Raw genomic sequence first — 6643 nt, forward strand, 5'->3', positions numbered from 1 at the left:
AATAACCAAAGCATATTTAGAGAGAGAAATGGATTGAAACATGCCTATTTGAAATTACATAAAAGAATAACTAGAGCATATCCAAAAGAGGAGATAAGGGCAGTCACATCAAATAGTGGACACAACACATCAACTTTACTAAAGCAACGATCAAAGCAAAGTTGAGATAGAGTTGAAATACCATGAGCATATTCTCAAAACTTAGCTCAGTTCCACACCCACCAAGAGGAGAAAGTAAAGTAGAAAGAAGAAGTGAACCAATCTACAAAAACTTGTATACACACTTAGGACCATACTTACAAGATGCATTAGGACCATACTTACACACTTAGGACCATACTTACACACTTAGGACCATACTTACAAGATGTATTAGGACCATACTTACAAGATTTATTAGAGAGAATCATTCAAAACAAAGTCATAACATCAAGGGGTAAAGTGGACTTATAGTACCACTCCCCCAAGTGGTACTGTAAGATGTATTAGGGAGAATCATCTAGAACAAAATCATAACATCAAGGGGTAAAGTGGACTTACAGTACCACTCCATACTTACAAGACATATTAGGGAGAATCATCTAGAACAAAGTCATAATATCAAGGGGTAAAGTGGACTTACAGCACCACTCCTCCGAGGGCCTTTTGTTTTTAGAAAATCTTGAAGTCAACGCCAAGTTGCAGACAATCAGCATAAATAAGTATATGCTAGAGATCTACCAAGATCATTAACTCAAAGCTATGTTTGGAGTTTGTCAAGTCTCAAGATAAGCATACCAAAACTCGAGAAGTGACTATGCTAGATGGAATAAAGAAGAGAATACAATGACATCATGTAAGCACTTCAATTGCCCCCAACTACCATAACTCACAAGCTAGATGGAATAAAGAAGAGAATACAATGACATCATGTAAGCACTTCAATTGCCCCCAACTACCATAACTCACAAGGTAGAAAATAAATAGCTTTCATTTGAACAAATACTGACAGAGATCAAGTATAATAATAATAGGGTGGAATACGATAAAATGAAGACACAAGCATATAAAAAGACCTATAGGGATCGAACTCACGGATTATGCAAGTGAAGCCAATGGATAGATATACCATATACCTATCAGATTCTTTTGCTACGTAGAAATCCTACCCTAAGGAGGGATATAAAGTATTGGGTTGAAGGAATCTTGGACAACACAGGAGAAATGAGGACAACACAATCAAGACTCCCGTGAAAAAATATACTGGTTTTTCATGCCATGATGACTACTACTAAAAATAGGGCATATGCCCCAAATCTGTAATTGGTGGCCCACCACAACCTAAACCTCATGACCCCCTGAACACTTAATTTTAGGCCTGAAAAACTCTGATTATCATGCCCATGAAAATCCATTTCTTGGTTTTTCAAACCTAATAACCAAGTTCCTAATCTCTCAAATTAAGGGGTTGTGAATACCCTAACCTTCTTATTGACTTCGTAAATAGAACTAACATTTCTTGACCATGAGATTTTGTCAAGAAAATCATGCATGAAAAACCTATGGTTTTTCACATCCTAATAATTCTCCTTATCCATTCTTTATTAACAGCTTTCTCTTATTAATATGTTTTCTATCATGAATTTATCTTCCCTCTATAAGAAACAACCCTAACCATTTAGTGTGAATATCTTTAGATATCCACCATGACTGGAAAACCAGTCTAGTTTTTCATGCTAGAGAAGTTGTGCTAGATTAACATGAAATCAACTACGTACATGTTTTCCAATCTGTTCCATTCATTTGCTGCTGATCTCTTAAAAACATTAAAACATAATTGACGTGAATATCTTTGGATAGTCGTGATCATGAAAAACTAGTCCAGTTTCTCATGCTTAACCAATTAACTCATAAGTACTTAATTTCTACCCAGATCTCATCCTTGAATCCAACTAACTCCATTTCTCTAGTAGCATAACCACCATCCTTGAGGCATGGATATCTTTAGATATTTACAAAAACTAGACCAGTTTTTCATGCTTAATAGTAACCAGTTCCAGAGAGAGCTGCATAGATCACTTACTATAACATACACACAAAATAAGGCTTGGAAGATTCCATACCAACCTAGTGAGGTGGACAAATTTATGTCTACTATTATAGGATGGCCCCTCCTCCTAAGGAGACTGAAGATTTAGATTGCACATCTTTAGACCCTACACTTGGGCCAAGAAGAAAGGAACAAAGAAAGTGTCTTAGGCATAAAATCTTACCCACCTTGGTTCATAATGACAAGATGTGGCTGGCACTTAGGTGGTGATCATAGCAAAAGATGGATGGTGGCTTTCCAATATCACTCCCTCGAGTGTCTACTTTTCCTAGAAACACTCGTGTTTTGTGAGAAACTACAAGCAATGGCCTCAAATAGTATTTGAAGAGCAATTCTTAAAAGTAATAAATGCCTTTCTATGTGCAAATTTCATCAAAACTTCCAATATCACTCCCTCGAGTGTCTACTTTTCTCACTTAAAAGTAATAAATGCCTTTCTATGTGCAAATTTCATCAAAACTTATGATATAAAAGGACAAAGATGGGTGAAGCAACCTTGCTAGATGGGAGCACAAGAAGGGTAATAATCTGAGAAGATATAAAAGGACAAAGATGGGTGAAGTTATCTTGCCAGATGGGAGCACAAGAAGGGTAATAATATGAGATATCAGAGATGCCATGTGGATATCTCCAGCTACCTGTACACATTATGTGAAAAAGGAGAACCTTCCACTTGATACAATGCTCAAAGAAACAGTCTTCAATAACATAAGGTGGAGTACACCAACATCCGTAAGACTGATGAAATGACTAGCAAGGTTGTCTCCATGATTATACAAATATAGCTAGTGGGGATAGGTACAATCCGATTAACCTATATAAGCTCCAAAAGATCCACCTAAATCTATAAGATAATTGGGCATATTACCTACACAAAGGACTAAATACATATCTTAACTAGCATCAAAATAAGGTGGTCAATTCATATCTTCTAACCAAGGTATTAAGTCATATTACAGTAACACCATTGCCTACATAAAGAACTGAATAACTAACTTAACTAGCATCAAAGTAAGGTGGCCAATCCACATCTTCTAACAAAGGTTTTGAGTCATATTATAGGTACACCATTACCCTCAAAAGTCACCCATGAAGATATCCTAGAGAATCTCAATGAAGCTGACCTACTCATAGCCAACACAAAAGAAGTCTTAGTAGGTATGGAGACTAAGAAAAACAAGATAGCAAGGAGGAAGTCCACTCCAATGAAACTAAGCCCACACAAAACCCACACAAGTTAAGAGGATATAGGTGAAGAACCTCTAGAGTCACCACCTCCCCAGGGCTTGCGTTTGTCTCCTTCACAGAACAAACCCCATCCTCTTCCAGCCCTTCACAAAGTGTGCGACAGTAGCCAATTCATGTCACCCTCATTCAGGCAGCTCCTATTACACTTCAAGAAGAGCCCTTAGACCACCAACAAAATCAAGAGGTACACATAAAAGCAAGACAAGTATATCTATCACACCATGACTCCTTGGAAGTGCAAGCGTCAGGTGAAGAAGTAAAGTTATTAGAGGCAGAGGGCCAAAAGATAAGGACTGAAGGTTTACACATCGAGAGGAAGTCTAACCTACAACTAAAGTCACACTTATCCCACAACTCGATAAAGCCTCACCCGATAAAGCAGCAGGCCCATCTCAAAAACATGAAAGATCCAAAGATGTAGAAGATCAAAGGCCATCCAAAGTACAAAGAAGTTTTTAATTGAGGGACCTTACACTCCAATTGCCTGTCCCACAAAGATTTGATTCATTAAAGCTTATGTCTCCATGCCAAATTGAGCCAAGCCTACTAGGATACATGTCAATCTTAGAGCACTATTTAGGTGAAATATATAAGGATGCGTGCTCTTGCATAGCTCAACTGTGTCGTAGAATATGGAGAATGAACAACTAGTTTTATAGATTATCATATGCTCACCAATTATATATTGACTCACAACCAATAATTCCACACATAGAGGATGGTGACGGCGTAGCATGTGAAGATGAAATCAACAAAGCCAAATCAAAACTATAGGAAGAAACCACCAAAAGTTGAGCAGGATCACTGAGAATAGAAAACAAGTCTATCAAGATACATTGGTCGAGATTAACACTCACATTGATGCCATGAGAGCAAAGTTTGACAAAAAGGTAGCTGACCTATTAGCACATAAGAGGATGCTGAACTTCTGCAAGCACAAGTCATGGAGCATGTTTAGGAATTGAAAGTAAAGAGCAACTCTAACATCAAAAGAAACTAACATGAGACAAACAAGATACTAGAATTGCAGGACAACCTCCAACAAATACAAAGAGACTTTGGTGCAAGCAAAAAGATAGTAGAAGAATAAATCTATGAGCTGCACAAAGATGAGGAGGCCCAAAAGCAACGAATAGAATATCTTGAGAAGGAAAGAGAAAATATCAACAAACAACATTCCCAAGCTATCCTTGCACATTCTAGAGAATTAGCAGATGCCCTCTAGCTTCTTGGGGATGCCCAAGAAGCCATTGTGTTAAGCTAACTTAAGAGTATTGTGTTAAGCTAACTTAAGAGTATTGTGAGTGATTTCTCAGTGATTTCATGCAATAAATTACTAACATGTTAGTGTTATTGACATACGCATAATGGGGCCAAAGTAATGTTTATGTATTGCAAGGGATATTTTATGTGTTGGTACTATGCTAGTGTGTTTAACATGTGTTTGTGCCTTATCACCCATGAGTGGTTATTATGTATTTAGGGGTATGTATTTAGGGGATACGTATGAGGATACCAAGTGAGGTGTCACACATGTGTGAGGTTACCAAGATTGAGGTGTTGTACGGATGAGTGGTGCAAGGGGCAAAACAAAAGTAAGGACTAGCTGGCCATGGCAATTGAGAGCCACCAACAGTAACATAGGTAGTCACACACTTGACCACATCCCTCTAAGAAATCTTGGCAGCTTTATAAACTAAGGAAGAGGTGCTAGAGCAGATATCAACACAATTGGTAACTCAAGTTTAAATAGCTCAAGAAGCTATGATGAAGTATGACATGCTTCTGCAAGCAAGGGTAGTATGCAAAGAAGCAATTACAACACTTCTAATAGTAAAAGACCAAAGGATCTTCCCACTTGAGCAGTAACTTAGCCAACAATAGAAGCCATAGCTAAGAACACCAAATGAGTAGCTAAATAACCTCATGGAGTGAACATCATAGTTGGCGCATCATGCTAGTGGTTCCCCCTCCTTAAACTTTTCTATTTTCTTTTCTACACTAACACTCTTCTTTTGGCAATATGACCTTAGTCTAAGTGAAGATCTAACATGGGGAGACGTTGCATTGATCTAGTAAAATTTAGATAGGGATGTCAACCTCGCCATCATCATGGGGTAAATCTTTTACAATAATCTAATAGATAATAGATTATACTATCATGCATACATATGCCATGCATCCTACATTTCTAAACTTTAAGTCCTATTGTAGATTTCTAATCAACTCTCTCATTTTGGATGACAAGAAAGAATTATTACCTTTATATGCCACCTAACCTTCCTCCACCCCTGCTACTTTTGAAACACTCACTAACTCTTTTACATGGTTCTAGACCTAGGGATGGGTAGAAGCTTATGATACATTTACTTATCTAGACCTTCATGAAAGTACATTATACCACCCCAATGGGATACTAAAGCTTTATCAAAATATCTATGAGCATCTAGAGAAGATATCAGTCTTGGTGGTTTATAACTTTTCTATAAAGCATATGGAATATCCTACTGTTGTCTCTCAAGAGGAACAGTTAGAGCTTAATAACTTTTTAAATATCAGTAAGCCCCCTCCTCACCCAAATCTTGAGGATGATAAAGAGGATGAAGGATCTTATCCATATAGATATCCTCTCCAAAAGCCTCTTTCTTCTAAGTTCATCCCATCCCATGGGCAAGTCCCTCCTACACCTGCTACTAACACAAAAAGTAAAACTAGTGTAGCATCTTCATCTATACAACTTGAACTTCCTACTGACACTCTAGCCCCTGAGGAACCACTATCACTAACACTGATAGAGCAGGAAAACTACATAGAGGTAGTTTCTCAATCATTTCAGTTCCAACTGAGTACCCTAATGCTGATATTTTGTTGCAGTTACCAAAAAACTGATTATGAAGATCTCATGTTCGAGTGGGAAATCCAATGTTACGGCCAAAGCTTTTCTTTAAAGTGCTCATGTAGGTGAAACCATTCAACCCCACAACTTGAATTTTCCCCAAAGCTTACAGTACCACTCCTTACAACTTGCCTTATGCTTCTTATCCAAAATGAGCACCCATGCCAAAATGGGAAGAATTGATGTCAATAGGAGAGAGTATTCCGGGTACTTAGAAAGCTATACATATTATGAGAAAGCTGGAAAATTACCAAGCTTATTAAGTAGATTAGGGTTAAGTTTATGCGCCCAAGTGTGAATAAGAGCCAGCTGTATAAAAGGGAATTTCTCATAATGAATAGACATAATCCCCCTTTGTGTTACTTGATTTATGCTTGTCTACTTGCTCTATCTTGTGGAGAGAGAGAGAG

Source organism: Cibotium barometz, chromosome 29 (genome assembly GCF_041138505.1).
Source record: "Cibotium barometz isolate CiBa-2024 chromosome 29, ASM4113850v1, whole genome shotgun sequence".
NCBI classification, from domain to species: Eukaryota; Viridiplantae; Streptophyta; class Polypodiopsida; order Cyatheales; family Cibotiaceae; genus Cibotium; species Cibotium barometz.